This window comes from Mustela nigripes, chromosome X, assembly GCF_022355385.1.
Source record: "Mustela nigripes isolate SB6536 chromosome X, MUSNIG.SB6536, whole genome shotgun sequence".
NCBI lineage: Eukaryota > Metazoa > Chordata > Mammalia > Carnivora > Mustelidae > Mustela > Mustela nigripes.
In genome coordinates, this window is record NC_081575.1 from 79,784,275 (window position 1) to 79,803,371 (window position 19,097).

Below are 19,097 nucleotides of genomic sequence, written 5' to 3' on the forward strand. Positions count from 1 at the left end.
CAGATGTTTCTTCTTAGACATCTCAAACTATGTGTTGAAGTTAACCCAAAAGCTTTTATCCATCTGGGTGAATCTAAGTTACTCTGAGTCTCCAGGACTAGGAGGAAGGAAGAAATAATAAATGGAGTTACAAGTATGTATCAGTCAGGGTCACAGCAGGAAACCGATAACACTCAAATTGGGTAATTTCAGGAGAGTTTAATAAAGGAACTAATGCGGTGTGGGCAAGGGTATAAGAAAATCAAAAAGGATTATCAGCATCCCCAGGCTAGTAACTGAAGGGTGATTTAGCAACTCCAGGCCCAAAGGACTGAGGGGAAAGAACTTTAATATATATCCCAAGCCCAAGAGAGCTAAGTATAGAGGGACACTATATAGAAGCTGGAACCTTCATAATGAAGGATGTAGCCAGCCAATGATGAGCCTACACAGAGGGAGCTCAGAGGCATAAATGTCACGACATCACTCTCCTACCCTTTGACCTGACAGGGCTTCCCACTGGACAAGCTCAGTCAGAAGCCAGAGGGCAAAGTCAATTCCTGGGGCAAACAGCAGGGTGCAGAAGATTGGGAAATGGATCTGGAGACACAAATGAAAGACATAGAGCAGAGGGTGTTTAGATGGTTGGATATATTTACCTGGCTTCCTCCAGGTAAGAATTGAACCATATAATCGAGTGATTTAACCTTTTTCGCCATCTCCAAAATCAATCAATAATCCACTTTGGTGAACCTCCGACAATATTTATAACAAGATTCTCAGAGTAGAGCTTAAATACCAGAGGTTAAGGAGGAAGGAAGTAGGAACTGGGAAACCATTCCATTTATTAGAGTGAAACAATATAAAATATTTGGAAATAAATTTGATAAGAAAAGCAGAATTATATGAAGAAAACCATAAAGTCTTTTGGAAAGACAGAAAACAAAATCTGACCAATTAGAAAGATAAACTATGTTCTTGGATGAGAAGATTTCATTGATATCATAAAATTAGAATACAATTAATTGAATATTAACTAGATTGCACAGGATTTCTTATTTTGGAATTGCACAAAATAATCTAAAGTTTATTTGGAAAAATAAATGACCAAGAGCAGGTAAGATTATTATGAAAAGGAATAGTGAGGGCATCTACCTTAGTGGATATGCTATAATGACAATACAATTACATACATGTATATATAATTAAATATAAAATGAAGGTGGCAATTAAATTTACATATAATTGACTGTTAATAATATTGAACTGCTATCGTATAGCATGTACCCTATAGTACATCACAGAATCCAGCTGAATTAGAGTTAAATATACGAAAACCAATATGAATGTTGCAAGGAAAATTAGGAAGCTAGAGGTACAATATAGGAGTCAGAGAAATCATCTCCACTGGAAATGGTGAGAGTTCGAAAAGATTAAAGGCTGACATTTGACTACATACAAATTCAAATTTTTTGAATGACAAGAGATATCATTAATATACAAATACAGATCAGCAAATATATTTTAATAAAGATGACAAGGGTTTAATATCCAAACTATATAGAAAGTAGTCTGAAAAACTAACTTAAAAAAAATGGGAAAAGGATAAGAGGAATTCACAGAGTAGCAAATCTAAACTGCCAGTATATTAATAAATATGGGTGGAGGGAGCCAAAAGTCTATGGTAGTGAGATAAATGCAAATTAGATAAATAATGAGATTATTAGTTTGCATACATGAGATGGTTAAACATTAAGAGTTATAATTCTAATTATTGGTAAGGATGCAGCGAAAGGTTATTCCTATACACTGGTGGGAAAATTCTCAAGTCTTAAGACTTTGGGAACTTCAGAGCCAAAACTTGTAAAACCGTGTATTAAAACAATACACACAGACACACACATACATCTTGTACTCAGTAATCCAACTCCTGGATATCTCTTCCATAGAAATATAAGCACAAAATATAAAGTCCTATGTGTGAGGATGTTTATAGTAATACTGGAAACAAAATTAAAGGCTCATCAAAACAAGAAGTGTAAATAAGCTATAAGATACCTACACCACAAATATGATACAACCATTTAAAACAATGAATTAGAACTATATAAGTTGACTTGGAGACATTTATACAAGGTTATCATTATATACATAATATACAAGATATGGAGAAGTACAATTAATACGATACCATCATGGTAGCAATGAAAAAAAAACCATTATGTGTTTATACATGCATGCATGTGTATTTCTATCATGATTGATGATAAGAATGCAAAATAATATAGAAGGATACGTAATAGATTATTAAAATGGGTTAATGAGGAGATTTTTTTTTTTAGAAAAAAAGGAGGTGGAAATTCAAGCCCAAAGTAAGGAAAATAGTAGACTGCATTAAAAAGGTGGACATGTATGTATAACCACATTTATGTTGTCATGTGTGGAAAGGTGATGAAATTAAGATAATTAAAAATATTAAAGCAGAAATGTGATAGCATGATTTCAAATTAAAATGTTCAGCAATATTAAAAATTAAAGGTGTGATTCTTCACCTTAAAAACTCAATAGATGGGGCACCTAGGTGGCCCAGTCAGTTAAGCGTCTGACTCTTGGTTTTGGCTCAGCTCACGATTTCATGGGTCCTGACATCGAGCCCCACATTGGGCTCTGTGCTCAGTGTAGATTCAGCTTAAAATTCTCTCTCTCCCTCTCCCTCTGCCTCACCCCCCCCAATCCCCCGGCTATTGTGTGCACAAGTATGTGGGCATTTGCACGCTCTCTCTCTCTTGCTCTCTCTCTCACAAATATAAATTTTAATTGGAAAATGAAAAACCAATGGATGGAACAGAGGGAACACTTCCTAACTCACTCTATGAGGCCAACATTACCCTAATACCAAATTAGATAAAGACACTACAAGAATGGAAAATTACAGACCAATATATACCTCATGACACAGGTGCAAAAATATTCAACACATTTTTACCAAGTCAAATCCAATGATGTATTAAAAGAATTATATACCACAGTCAAGTGGGATTTATTCCAGGTATGTAAATCCAGTTCAACATGCAAAAATCAATTAAGGTAATCCATCCTATCAACATACGATCATACGGTCATATTGTTCAATGCATAAAAAACATTTGACAAAAACGCAAAAGCCATTCATGAGAAAAACTGTCAGCAAAGTAGGAATACTGGGGAAATTCCTCAGCTTAATAAAGAACATCTACTAAAAACGTACATATAACATCACACTTCTTAGGGATTAACCAGATGCTTTTCTGCTAACATCAGGAATAAGGACAGGATGTCCCTTCTCACCAATCCTATTCAACAGCAATGTCCTAGTTAATGTAAGAAGATAACACAAGACAAGAAAATGTATACAGATCGGGGCACTTCTGGTGTCCTATCTCCTATGAGGACCTTGGGCCCCGGATCCACATGTGAAGGGTGCAATCTCTAAACTGGAGTGGGGTAGAAGCAGGCCAAGTCCCCCTTCTTGCCTTCGGGGCCACCGGCCTCAGGATCAGACCATGGCCCAGAACTTGAAATACATAGATAGAGGGACATGGGCAAGGTGCTAAAGTTGCTGCTGGGGGCTGGCACCATGGCCTACAGCACTCATGAGTCTGTTTCACCACAGAAAGTGGGCACAGAGCCATTTTCTCTAATCAGATGAGGGCCTTCACTTCAGGACCCCCTGGTTCCAGTACCCCATCATCCAGGACATTCAGGCTGGACCCTAAAAAATGTCCTCTCCCACAGGCACAAAAGACCTGCAGATGGTAAGCATCTTCCTGTGAGTGCTGTCTCAACCCAATGTCATGGAGCTTCCCAGCATGTACCAGTGCCTAGAGCTAGACTAGGAGGAGTGAGGACTGCCATCAGCTGACAAGGAGGTGCCTGAGGATGGTGTGGCCAAGTTCAATACCTCGCAGCCAATTATCCAGGGAGCCCAGACATCCTTGTTGATCTCATGGGCACGGACAGAGAGGGCTGAGGAATTCGGCCTTATCCTGGTTGATCTCACGGGCGCTGACAGAGAGGGCTGAGGAATTCGGCCTTATACTGGATGATGTAGTCATCACAGAGCTGAGCTTTAGCTGAGAGAGTATACAGCTGCTATGGAAGCCAAACAAGTAGCTCAGCAGGAGGCCCAGGGAGCCCATGTTCAGGTGGAAAAAGCAAAGCAGAAACAGCAGCAGAAGGCTGTGTAGGCTGAAGGTGAGGCTGAGGCCACCAGGATGCTTGGAGAAGCCCTAGGCAAGACCCCTGGCTACGTTGGACTGTGCAAGATCTAGGAAGCCCAGAACATCTCCAAGAAGACTGCCACATCACAGAATTGTATCTATCTCACTGCTGAAAACCGTGTGCTCAATGTACAGGATGAAATTTTTGCTTTGAAAACCGACAGCCTTATCAAGGGTAATAAATGAGTCTCCCCAGCCCCAGAGAAAATGTGAATCTGCTTCCCCCACCCCTGGTTCTGAGGAGCCAGTGTGGGGTCCAATAGACCTCCATCCTGCCCCCAGTATCATGCCATAGTCCTCTCTGTGTCAGTTCTCCCAGCCCTTCCTAGATGAACATAGACTGGCCAGTTTTCAAGGGAAAGACCTCTCTCTTCCTCATGTTGGCCAGGGGTATTGGGACAGTATGATTTCTGAGTGATTTAGTACAGTATTGATTCCTCCTTCTAGGCTGAGGGGGTGATAACCACCATCCCAGGAATTCTCAATAAAAAGAAATAATGAAAGCTATACAGATTGGAAAGGAAGATATAAAACTGTCATTGTTTGCAGATGTCATGATTGTCTATGTAGAAAATTCCAAAGGGTTCTAACCCAAGATGCCAATGTAGGAAGATCCTGAACTTACCTCCTTTGTGGACATAGCAAATCTATACCTACTTATACAGCAATTCCTCCTGAAGAAGAACGGAGAGCTGACCGAACAGCTTCTGCACAACAAAAGATAGAGAGACCACATAGAGAACATTGAGCCGGAGACACAGTAAGGGAATCCCACCCCCGATGCTGCCAACTGCAGTGAGGAGAGAGAGTACTGAGGGACCATGAGCAGATTCATCTGCCCTGGGGCACAGGAAAAAAAAAAAAAAAGCTTAAAAGATGGCTTAAAAGAGCAACTAGAACATAAAGGATCCTGCCTCAGATCTCCAGCAAATCGCAGGGGAGCTACCAGAACTCTCTCTGGGTCACGGGACCTGGCAAGTGCCATGGCTTACATTCCTCCACCACCTTGATAGCCTGGATGGGAGCAGGGACCAGGTGCCATAGCTGGCCTACCACCTCAGTGAGCCCCAGCCCACATCAGCCCAGAAGTCCCACCAAGGCAGCCACAGTGCACCGCACAGTGGGACACACCTGGTCAAAGCTCACTACAACTCCAGCTGACATAGGTGTGAAGCACCCCAGAACTCTCCAGGCCCACACCACTTCAGCACCAGATGACTTGCTAGTGCACTCCTGGCACAGAGTACTCTGGAACCTCCTGGCTCCTGTCTTCTTTGGCTCTAGTGACACCACCAGGACACACCAGTTCATGCCCCACCTCGGTTCCTGCCATGCAGTGAGGGCATCCACTGTGCTGAGCACTGGCAGACCACCACCTGCTCTCACTTCAGCTTCAACTGTCCTGCCAGGATACCCTCTGTGTGGAGAGCCCAAGAACCACCCCAGCCCATGCCCACTTCACCTCAAACAATCCCATGAGGACAGCCCCAGCACAGACTCCCCCAGGATCCAAGCCCACACCAGCCACAGCTCCAGCTATCCAGGCAAAGTCACCAGGCACCCAGTCTACACAGGGAATGAGCATACAACCATTCCTGGAAGGTTAGAAGAAGTAGCTGTTCTACCTAATTCATAGAAACAAACACAGAAAGTCAAGCCAAATGAGGAGACAAAGGAATATGGTCCAAAAGAAAGAACAAGCAAAACCTCAGAAAAAGAACTAAATGAAACGGAGATAACCAATCTACATAATAACAAGTTCAAATCTTGGTCATAAAGGTGTTCACCAGGCTGTAGAGAAGAACAGATGAACTTAGTGAGAATTTCAACGAAGAGAAAATATATCAGGGTGCCTGGGTGGCTCATTGGTTAAGTGCCTACCTTTGGCTCAGGTCACGATCCCAGGATCCTGGGTTGGGACCCCACATCAGGCTCCCTGCTCAGCGGGGTGGCTGCTTCTTGCTCTCCCTCTCCCTCTGCCGCTGCCCCGCTGGTGCTCTCTTGCTCTCTTGCTCTCTCCCTGTCAAATAAATGAATACAATATTTTTAAAAAGAGATAGAAAATTTAAAAAAGAACCAGTCAGGGTTGAAAAATGCAATGACCAAAATGAAAAATGCACTAGAGAGAATCAACAGTAGATTAGAGGGTACAGAAGAACAGATCAGCAATATGGAAGTGTAAAGGAAAGCACCCAAGCTCGACAGCAAAAGGGGAAAAAAAAAGACCTTAAAAAAATGAAGATAGTTAAGGGATGTCTCAGACAACATCAAATGAACATCAAATGCAGATGAATATTTGCATTTTGGCCATCCCAGAAGGAGAAGAGAGATAGATAGGGATTTTAAAAAAACAAAACAAAAACTAATTCGAAGAAAGAACAGCTGAAAAATCCCCTACCCTGCGGAAGGAAACACATACAGCTTCAAGAAGCACAGAGAGTTCCAAACAAGATGAACCCAAGGAGGTCTGCACCAAAACACATAATAATTAAAATGCCAAGGATTAAAGATGAAGAGAAAATTTTCCAAAACAGCAAGAGAGGGGTGCCTGGGTAGCTTAGTCAGTTACATATGCAACTCTTGATTTCAGCTCAGGTCATGCTCTCAGGGTTGCGAGACTGAACCCCATGCTGGGCTCAGTGCTGTGCATGGAATCTGCTTAAGATTCTCTCTCTCCCTCTCCTTCTTCTCCTCCCCACCCCCACTTCTCTAAAACAAAAACAGACAGACAAACAAATCAAAAACCAAAAACAGCAGGAGAGAAAAAAACTAATATGGACAAGGGAAACACCATAAGGCTCCCAGCTGATCTTTCAGCAGAAATTTTGCAGGTGAAAGAAAAGTGACATAATATATTCAAAGTGCTGAAACCAAAAAACTTACAACCAACAATATTCTAGCCAGCAAGGTTATCATTCAGAAATCAAGTAAAGATAGAGAGTTTTCCTAGGCAATTGAAACTTAAAGGAGTTCATCGCCACTAAATTGGCCTTAGAAGAAATACCGAAGAGAGTTTTTGAAGTGGAAAAGAAAGGGCCATAATTACAAGTAAGAAAATTATGAAATGAATAAATTACATGAGGAAAAGTAAACATACAGGAAAGGTAGTAGAGCACTCACTTAGAAAGCTACTATACAGGTTAAAAGACAAAGTAGTAAAATCAATTGTATCTGAAAAATTAGTTAAAAGGACTCACAAAATAAAAAGATATAAAATGTGACAACACACACATAAAATGTGGAAGGGGGAGCAAAAATTAAGTTTTTTAAGATTGTGCCCAAACTCATGTGACCATCAATGTAATATAGACTGCTATATACTTAGGATGTTCTATATGAACCTCAGGATAAACAAACACCCAAATCCTATAATGGGTACACAAAACATAGGGGCGCCTGGGTGCCTCAGTGGATTAAGCCTCTGCCTTTGGATCGGGTCATGATCTCATGGTCCTTGGATGGAGCCCCACATCAGGCTCTCTGCTCGGCAGGGAACCTGCTTCCCCCTTTCTCTCTGCCTGCCTCTCTGCCTACTTGTGACCTCTCTCTCTGTGTCAAATAAATAAATAAAGTCTTTAATAAATAAATAAATAAATAAACATTTTAAAAATATATAAAAAATATATAAAGGGAAGGAAAGCCAAGCATAACACCGAAGAAACTCATCAATCAAATGAAGGTGAGCAAGAGAAAAAGAAAGGAACAGAGAAGAGCTAGGAGAACCAGAAAACAATTAACAAAATGGCAGTAAGTACATACCTATCAAGAACTACTTTAAATACAAATGGTCTAATTGCTCCAATCAAAAGACACAGGATGGAGGAATGGATTTAAAAAAAAAAAAAAGGCAAGACCCCACTACCTGCTGCCTACAACAGTCCTACTTCAGACCTAAAGACACATACAGACTAAAACTGAAGGGACAGAAAAAGATATTCTATACAAATGGAAGTGAAAAAAACAAAAAAAGCCAAGGTACCAATACTTATATCACACAAAGTAGACTATAAAACAATGTCTGTAACAAGAGATAAAGTAGGGCATTACATAATAATAAAGGGAACAATCCAACAAGATGATATAACAATTTTAAGTGTCTTTTCTCCCAACACTGAACACCTAAATACATAAAGAGCATGCTAGATATTAACAGATATGACGGGAGAATCGGCAGGAATACAATAATAAGTAGGGACTCGAATGTGCCCAAACTCATGTGACCATCAATGTAATATAGACTGCCATATACTTAGGATGTCCTAATTACATCAATGGATAGATCAACCAAGAATAAAATCCATAAGGAAACGGTGTCTTTGAATGACCCAAAGGACCAGGTGGACTCAAAAGAGATACACAGAACACTCCATCCACAAACAACAGAATACACACTTTTCAAGTGCACATGCATCATTTCCAGCCACGACAGTATGAAACTAGAAATCAGTTATAAGAAAATACTGGGAAAAACACAAACATGTGGAGGCTAAACAACATGCTACTAAACAACTAATGGGTCAACAAAGAAATCAAAGAGGAAATAAAAGAAATGCAAACACAATCATTGGCACATGGTGACCACATTTCCAAGAAGGAAATTTAGAGTGATACAGGCCCACCTCAAGAAACAAGAAAAAAAATCTCAAATAAACAATCAAACCTTGTACATAAAGGAACTGGGAAAAGAAGAATGAACAAACCCAAAGTAAAGAGAAGGAAGGAAATAATAAGATCAGAGGATAAATCAAGACAAAACAAAACAAAACAAACAAACAATGAAAAGATCAAAGAAACCAAGAGCGGGTTTTTGAAGAGATAACCACAATTGAAAATCCTTTAGCCAAACTCATCAAGAAAAAAAGAGAAGACCCAAGTAAGTAAACAGACGCACAGATCAATGGAACAGAATAGAGACCCAGAAATGGACCCACAACTCTATGGTCAACTAATCTTCCACAAAGCAGGAAGGACTATCCAACAGAAAAAAGGCAGTCTCTTCAACAAATGGTGTCGGGAAAACTGGACAGCGAAATGTTGAAGAAAGAAACTGGACCATGTTCTCACACCATACATGAAAATAAATTCAAAATGGATGACAGACCTAAATGTAAGACAGGAAACGATCAAAATCATAGAGGAGAGCACAGGCAGCAACCTCCTGGACCTCAGCTGCAGTAACTTCTTATCAGACATGTCTCTGGAGGCAAGGGAAACAAAAGCAAAAATGAGCTACTGGGATCTCATCAGGACAAAAAGCTTCTGCACAGCAAAGGAAATAATCAACAAAACTAAAAGGCAACTGACAGGATGGGAGAAGATATTTTCAAATGATACGTCAGATAAAGGGCTAGTATCCAGAATTTGAAAAGAACTTAACCTCAACACCCAAGAAACAAATAATCCAATTAAGAAATGGGCAGAAGGCATGAACAGACATTTCTCCAAAGAACGCATACAAATGGCTAACAGACACATGAAAAGATGCTGAATATCACTCATCATCAGGGAAATACAACCCAAAAGCACAATGAGATACTACCTCACACCAGTCAGACTGGATAAAATTAACAACTCGGGAAACAACAGATGTTGGCCAGGATGTGGCGAAAGGGGAACCCTCTTGTACTGTGGGTGGGAATGCAAACTGATAACCACTCTGGAAAACAGCATGGAGTTCCCTCAGAGAGTTAAAAAGAGAACTACCCTATGACCCAGTAATTGCACTACGAGGTATATACCGAAGGAATATGAAAGTGCTGATTAAAAGGGGCCCATGCACTGCAATGTTTATAGCAGCACTATCAACAATAGCCAAATTATGGAAAGAGCCCAAGTGTTCATCGCCTGATGAATGGATAAAGAAGTGGTGTGTGTGTGTGTGTGTGTGTGTGTGTGTGTAATCAAATATTACTCAGCCATCAAAAAGAATGAAATCTTGCCATTTGCAAAGTTGTGGATGGAATTAGAGGTTAGTATGCTAAGCAAAACGAGTCTGTCAGAGAAAGACAACTATCATATGATTTGACTCATATATGGAAATTAAGAAACAAAATAGATGAACATATGCAAAGGAAAGGAAAAGTAAAAAGAAATAAAAGCAGAGATGGAGACAAACCATAAGAGACTCTATAGTTAAGAGAACAAAGTAAGGGTTGCTGGAGGGGAGGGAGGTAGGAGGATGGGCTAAATGGGTGATGGGTATTAAAGAGGACACCTGCTGGAATGAACACTGGGTAAGTGATGAATCACTTATTTCTCCTCCTGAAACCAATACTACCCTATATGGCAACTAACTTGAATTTAAATAAAATTTTTTAAAAATGAAAGAGGAGAGGTAACAACTCATGTAGCACAGAAATACAAGGGATTTTTAACAGACAACTATGAAAATTTACATGCCAACAAATTGGACAGCCTAAAACAAATGGATAAATTCCTAGAAACATATCATCTTCCCAAACTGAATGAAGAAGAAATAGAAAATCTGTACAGATCAATTACTAGTAAAGAAGTTTAATTGGTAATCAAAAAAACTCTCAAGCAAACCCATAAAAGAAAAAACCTCTCAACAACTGAGATTGCAGGACCAGACAGATTCACAGGTAAATTCTACCAAACAGTTAAAGAAGAGTTGATATCTATTTTTCTCATACTCTTCCAAAAAATAGAAGAGGAAGGACAGCTTTCAAATACATCTACAAGGCCAACACCACTCTCATACTAAACTGGACAAAGACACTACAAAAAAAAAATCAATCAAATGATTGATTTTTTTTTCAAACAACAGAACTACAGGCCAATCTCCTGATGAACACAGATGGAAATTCCTCAAGTGTACATTAACAAACTGCTCTCAACAATACACTAAAAGGATAACTCACCATAATCAGGTGGGATTTACTCCAGGGATGTGAGGGTGGCTCCATATTCACAAATCAAGCATTATGATACACCACATAAACAAAATGAATGCTAGAAATCATATGATCTACTCAACAGATGCCGAAAAAGCATTTGATAAAATTCAAAATCTGTTTATGATAAAAACCCTCAACAAAACAGGTTTACATGAGTACATTTCACCACGATAAAGGCTATAAATGACAAACCCACCGCTAACATAATACTCAATTATGCAAAAACTGATAGATTTTCCTCTAAGATTAGGAACAAGACAAGGATGTCCACTCTCACCGCTTTCATTCAACATAATACTGGAAGTCCTGGCCACAGCAATCAGACAACACAGAGAAATAAAAGGCAACCAAATTGGTAATGAAGAAGAAAACTGACACTGTTTACAGACAACACGATACTAAGCAAACTCTAAAGACATCACCAAAAAAACTCTTAGAAGTAACAGATGAATTCAGCAAAGGCGCAGGATACAAAATTCATACACTGAAATCTGCTGCATTTCTATATACTAATAATTAAGTAGCAGGAAGATAAATAAAGCAAACAATCCCATTTACAACTGAACCAAAAATAAAACAACTAGGCATAAACTCAGCCAAGGATGTGAAAGACCAGTACCCTGAAAACCATAAAACACTGACGAAAGAAATTGAAGACAACACAAACAACTGGAAATGTATACCATGCATATGGATTGGAAGAATTAATATTATTAAAATGCCTGTACTGCCCAGGTGATCTACAGGTTCAGTGCAATCCCTATCAGAATACCAACAGCATTTTTCACAGAACGACAACAAATAATCCTAAGACGTGTATGGAACCACAAAGGGCCCCAAATAGCAAAGGCCATCTTGAGAAAGAAGAACGAAGCTGCTGGAGGTATCACATGGAACAAAGCCATAGTAGTCAAAACAGCATGGTACTGGCACAAAAAGAGACATACGGATCAGGATCAAGAGAAAGGAACAGAGAGCTCAGAAATAAACCCACACTTATACGGCCAATCCATGACAAAGGAGGCAAGGATAGACAATGGGGGAAAAGATAGTTTCTTTAATAAATGGTGTTGGGAGAACAAGACAGCTACATGCAGAAGAATGAAACTGGAGCCCTTTCTTACACTGTCCACAAAAATAAAGTCAAAATGGATTAATGACCTAAATGTGAGACGTGAAACCATAAAGCTCCTAGAAGAAAACATAGGCAGTAATCTCTCTGACATCAGCCTTAGCAACATTTTTTTAATATGTCCCCTCGGGCAGGGGGGAAAAAAAGCAAGAATAAACTATTGGCGCTCTATCGAAATTAAGAGTTTTTATACAACAACGAAAACCATCAACAACAGGAAAAGGCAACCTATTGAATGGGAGAAGATATTTGCAAAGGATGTATGCAATAAGGGGTTAATATCCAAATATATAAAGGATTTCTACAACTCAACACCAAAAAAACAAACAATTCAATTTAAAAATGGGCAGAGGACCTGAATAAACATTTTTTCCAAAGAAGACATACAGATGGCCAACAGACACGTGAAAAGATGCTCAATATCACTAATCATTAGGAAAATGCAAATAAAAGCCACAATGAGATATCACCTTAAACCCATCAAAATGGCTAGAATAAAAAAGACAAGAGATAACAAGTGCTGGCGAGGATGTGGAGAAAAAGAAACCCCCATGCACTGCTGGTGGGAACGTTAATTGGTGCAGCCACCATGAAAGACAGTAGGGAGGTTCCACAAAAGATTTAAAATAGAGCCAGGGGGGAAGGAGGTGTGGAAATGGGAAAAATTTTGTAAAGGGTTATGGCAGACAGACTTCAAGTTATAGAATGAGTAAATCCTGGGAATAAGAGGTGCAGCATAAGGAATGTACTCAATGATACTGTAGTATCCTTTTATGGTAACATGGCAAGTACGCTTGTTGTGAGCACAGAATAATGCATAAACTTGTTGAATCACTATGTTGTACACCTGAAACTAATGTAACATTGTATGTTGACTATACAGGAAGGAAGGAAGGAAGGAAGGAAGATTGTATGTTGACTATACAGGAAGGGAGGAAGGGAGGGAGGGAGGGAGGGAGGAATGGAGGGAGACCATATGATCCAATAATTCTACTACTGGGTATTTATCCAACAAAAATGAAAATACTGAATCAAAAAGATACCAGCATCCGTATTTTTAGTGCAGCATCATTTATAATAGTTAAGATATGGAAGCAAACTTCTATATCAAACAATCTTCCATATCAAGCAATGTCCACGGATTGATAAATGGATAAAGAAGATGTGGTGTAGATAGGTAGATAGATATAAATATACACGGGATGGAACATTACTAAGCCATGAAAAGAATCCGATCTTGCCATTTGTGACCACATGGGTAGGCCTAGAGGGTATTATGCTAAGTGAAATAAGTCAGACAGAGAAAGACAAATATGATATTAGTTCACCTACATGTGGAATCTAAAAAACAAAACAAACGAACAAAGAAACAAAAAAGCAGAAACATACCCATAAATACAGATTAAAAACGGAAGGCTGGGGGCGCCTGGGTGGCTCAGTGGGTTAAGCTGCTGCCTTCGGCTCGGGTCATGATCTCGGGTCCTGGGATCGAGTCCCGCATCAGGCTCTCTGCTCAGCAGGGAGCCTGCTTCCCCCTCTCTCTCTCTGTCTGCCTCTCTGTCTACTGTGATCTCTCTCTGTCAAATAAATAAATAAAATCTTTAAAAAAAAAAAACAAACGGAAGGCTGCTGTGTGGTGAGAGAGGGAGGATGCACAAAATGGGTATCGGGGAGTGGAAGGTACAGGCATCCAGCTATAGAGTGAATAAGTCAGAGGGAGGAAAGGTACAGCATAAGGAATATGTTCAGTGATATAGTTATAGTGTTATCACTTGTGGTAAGCATAGAATAACATATAGAGTGGTCGATCATATGTTGAACACCTGAATCTAATGCAACACTGGGTGTCAACCCTTCTTCAGTAAAGAAAGAAAATTCCAAAAAATTGACAGAAAAATAAACAAACTCCTGGAACTAAGGCAACTAGAGCAGGGTTGTAGAATATTAGGATAATATACAAAAGTCAATTTTTTTCTTATATACCAGCAATGAACAATTGGAATTGGAATTAAAAACACAATGCCGGGGCGCCTGGGTGGCTCAGTGGGTTAAGCCGCTGCCTTCGGCTCAGGTCATGATCTCGGGGTCCTGGGATCGAGTCCCGCATCGGGCTCTCTGCTCAGCAGGGAGCCTGCTTCCTCCTCTCTCTTTGCCTGCCTCTCTGCCTACTTGTGATCTCTGCCTGTCAAATAAATAAAATCTTAAAATAAATAAATAAATAAATAAATAAATAAAAACACAATGCCATTTAAATTAGCAGTACGCCCCCCAAAGAAATACTTACCTAATACAATATGTACAGGATATATAGGGAAAACTATGAAGGTCTGACAAAGAAAAATAAATATCTAAATAAATCATTATTGAGAGATCTTCCATGTTCATGGATTGGAAAACTCAATATTGTTACGATATCAATTCTTCCCAGCTTGATCTTAATGCAATCCCAATCAAAACCATAACAAATTGGGGTGCCTGGGTGGCTCAGTGGGTTAAAGCCTCTGCCTTTGGCTCGGGTCATGACCTCAGGGTCCTGGGATCAGGCTCTCTGCTCAGCAGGGAGCTTGCTTCCCCCTCTCTCTCTGCCTGCCTCTCTGCCTACTTGTGATCTCTGTCTGTCAAATAAATAAATAAAATCTTTTTAAAAAATCATAGCAAATTATTTTAAGGATAGTGAGAATTTGATTCTAAAGTTTATAGGGAGGGATACCTGGGTGGCTCAGTCGGTTAAGCATCGGACTCCTGATTTCGGCTCAGGTCATGATCTCAGGGTCATGAGAGTGAGCCCCACACTGTACTCCACACTCAGTGGGGAGCTGGCTTGAGATTCTTTCTCTCCCTCTCATTCTGCTCCTCCCCCAGTGTGTGCTCTCTCTCTCTCTGTGTCTCTGTCTCAAATAAATAAATATTTTAGAAAAATAAATTTTATAAGGAAAGGCAAAAGATCCAGAATAACCAACACAACAGTAAAAAAGTTTAGGATAATATACAAAGAATTACTTGACTTCAGGATTTACTATAAAGCTACACTAATCAAGACTGTAGTTTCAGCGAAAGAAGAGTCAAACAGATCAATGGAATCCAAGAGAGCCCAGAAATAGACCCATCTATGTAAAGTCAAGTAACTGTCAAAAAAGACGCAAAGAGGGACACCTGGGTGGCTCAGTTGGTTAAGCTCAGGTCATGATCCCAGCCTCCTGGGATGAGTCCCACATCCGGCTCCTTACTCAGCAAGGAGCCTGCTTCTCCCTCTGCCTCTGCCTGCCACTCTATCTGCCTGTGCTCACTCTCTCTGTCAAATACATAAATAAAATCTTAAAAAAAAAAAAAACAACAAAGAAGCAAAGACAATTCAGTGGAAAAAGAATAGTCTTCAACAAAAGGCGCTATAGGAATTGGATGTCCATATGCCCCCCTCCAAAAATGGATCTAGACACAGATCTTGTATCTTTCACACAAGTTAAACCAATATGGATCATAGACCTAAATGTAAAACCCAAACTAGAAAACTTATAAAAGATAGTGCAGGAGGAAATCTAGATAACCCTGGGTTTTGTGATGATACCTCTTATAACACGACAAAATAAATATTTGAGAAGTTGACTTTAGTAAAACTAAAAACTTCTGTTTTGTGAAGGACCCTGTTAAGATAATGTAAAGACAAGATACAGAGTGGTAAAAAATATTTACAAAACATATCTGACAAAGGACTTATTTCCAAATATACAAAGGCCTTTGAAATCCAAACATTAAGAAAGCAAATAATGTAATTTAAAAATGGGGAAATGATCCAAAAATATACTTCACCAAAGAAGGTATAGAAAAGGCAAACAAAAATATGAATATGCAACATCATATATGTCATGAGGGGACTGAAAGTTAAAACAACAATGACATACCCCTATACATCTACTAGAGTGGCTTAAATTAAAAAACAAACAAACAAACCTGATATAAAAAGTGCTGCTAGGGATGCCAGGGAACAGGAACTCTCAATCATTGCTGGAGGACATGCAAAATGGCGCAGCCACTTTGGAAGACATTTTGGTAGTTCCTTACAAATTTAAACATAGTTTTATCTTACAGAAATCACATTCCTAGGTATACGCCAAACTGATTGAAAACTTGTATCAGAACGAAATCTTGCCATTTGCAACGATGTGGATGGAGCCAGAGTGTATTATGCTCAGCAAAATAAGGCAGTCACAGAAAGAAAAATACCACGCGATTTCACTCACTGGTGGAATTTAAGAATCAAAACAGATGAACAAATGGGAAGGGGGGAAACAGGAGGTGGGGGGAAACAAACCGTAAGAGACTTTTAATGATTAAGAACAAACTGTGGATTGATGAAGGAAGGTGGGCAGGGGGGGTAAATAGATGATGGGGATTAAGGAGGGTACTTCTTATGATGAGCACTGGGTATTGTATATAAGTGATGAATTACTGAATTTCACTCCTGAATCCATATTGCACTATATGTTAACTAAACTGGAATTTAAATAAAAAATTTTAAAAATTTAAAATAAAAAAGAATTCAACCTTTGTAGTCAAACCTGGGGTCCAGCAGCAGAAGGAAATTTTTGAAGGTGACGGATAAGTTTATGGTGCTGACTGTAATAGGAGTTTCAGAGGTGTGTACTTACCTCCAAACACATCAAGTTGTATATGTTAAATATCTACAGATTTTTGTATGTCAATCATAACCTCAATTAAGAAGTTAATAAAAAAGAAAACTTATGTCAACACAAACATCTACACACAAATGAGCAACTTTCTAACTGTCAAAACTAGTAAGCAATTAAGATGCCATTCTATAGATGAATGGATAAGTGAAGTGAGCTATTCCATGCAATAGACTATTATTCAGGGATTAAAAAGTCATGAGCTATCAGGACATGAAAAGACATGAAGGAACCATTAATGCATTTTGGTAAGCAAAAGAAGCCAGTCTGAAAAGGCTACAACTCCCGGATTCCACCCATATGATATTCCGGAAAAGGCGAAATTATCAGTGGCTAGCTGTGGTCCACTGTAGTGGGAGTTGGTAGCCAAGGGCTGAATAGGTGAAGCACAGAGGAGTTTTAGGATAATGAAACTATTCTGTTTGATACTGTGATGGTGGATACCTGACTTTATGTGTTTTCAAAGCCCATTGAATGTACAACACAAAGACTGAATGTCAATGTAAACTATAGACTTAGTTAATAGTAATGTGTTAGTAGTAGTTTATTAATGAACAAATGTATCACACTAATACAGTATCTTAATAACGGGGAAAACTGTGATGGGGGGCTATAATATGAGAATCCTCTATGCTATCTACTCAATATTTCTGTCAACTTAAAACTATTCTAAAAAAGTAAGTCTCTCAATTAAAAAAAAAAATACTGAGTTGTTTATCACATTGACGTAACACTCACTTCCATCCCAGACTGTGCTGGCATGTCCTACTTCACAAGGAAGTAAGCCCAAACACAAACAGGCCTAAAAAGAGAGAGAATGGAAGGTGAATGGAGATTTTTGGTAATACGTTCTCAGAAATTCCTTCAGTTTGGCAACATCTTTGAAGCATTAGCCTCCATACTCCTACTCAGCCTGATCTAGGAATGGCCTGGAATAGTTCTCCCAGTCATAGATCTAGTCAACACTGTAGATACCCTATTGGCTCCACCATCTCATGCCCACATGCCTCACTGTTTTGTCACAGGGCCACAGCTTATGCTGCCACTGTCATGTGCCATGCTCTTCCTCTCCCACCTTTGTCTGCAGAAATCCACTCATTGCTAAGACACAGTTGAAATAACCATATTCCCTAAAGCTTTAAACCATTTCTTGACACAGCACCTGCCACCTTCCTCTTGCCTTTCCTTGATATTCCAAGCCTGGGTGATAACATTGGACACATCAGTTGCTGTTCCCCACATAACCTTTGTTCCTCTCATTACGTCATACAGCCTCCTTTTTTTTTTTCTCTGCAGAAAAAGAAACTTCAGTAGATGGAATGGATAGCAGTCAGGAAGTAGCTGAAGATCATGATGTTGAACCGAAGAGTCTCACAATGTAAAACTGAAGAAAATAAGATGAGAAATATAAAAGGCAAGAAATTTGAAGGTGGTTCGGAAGAACAGGACGGGGAAAATGGAGATGAGACATTTACGATGTAGGAAATATTCAGGTTTCATAAAACAACAACAAAAACCAAAAGGAGTTCCCCAGATAAGCACCAGTGTTAATAAAAAGGGATCCGCACCAAAAAAGCAAACAACAACAACAAAAATACCCTGGAAAATGTACTGTTTCATAATTTCTTCACTCACTCAGTCAAGTGCTTTGGTCTTCTTCATCCTGAATATCCCTTAAATCTGGGACTCACGGCATTTCCCCTCTTTCTTGCAAGCAGATCAGCTGAGGTTTAGAAATGGGAAATCCTGTAAGGAGAAAGAAAATATACAGTTGGTCAGGCTGGGAACAAAATACTGCCAGATCCATCCCACCCAATGTGTAAGCAGAAACAAGATAGGAAGAAGAGAAAATATTCAAATAGAACGACCAAAGGAAAGGCAGAGCCCATGTGAGAATGGTCAGGTTCCTACTAGTCTCCAGGCAAGAAGCTTATCATAATAATATTGGAAATACAAAGTAGTAAACAAATATAATCAAGTGTTACAAGCGCCAGAATATAAGGCAGAGAGAAGATATAGACTGGCAAAAATGAGAAAAAAGGTCCACTGGTTCTCAAATGAAAGCCCTTGGACTAGCTGTATTAGGTAGGACTCCTATGGAGCTTCTAAAAACAGTTTTCTGGGC

General features: G+C 39.4%; 1 long non-coding RNA gene and 1 pseudogene across 2 annotated transcripts in view; one reads left to right on the forward strand and one right to left on the reverse strand.

The window, feature by feature from the left end:
- The window catches only part of LOC132007313 (uncharacterized), a 60,770-nt gene extending 42,089 nt beyond the window's left edge, over positions 1–18,681 (reverse strand). For both annotated transcript variants that reach the window (XR_009401304.1, XR_009401303.1), the window contains exons 1-2: positions 18,608–18,681; positions 6,120–6,258 (exon numbers count right to left, since the gene is read on the reverse strand). This is a non-coding gene — a long non-coding RNA (uncharacterized LOC132007313). The remainder of the gene's footprint in view (positions 1–6,119; positions 6,259–18,607) is intronic.
- Positions 3,557–4,424, forward strand: LOC132007646 (prohibitin-2-like; annotated as a pseudogene).
- Positions 18,682–19,097: the final 416 nt, after the last annotated feature.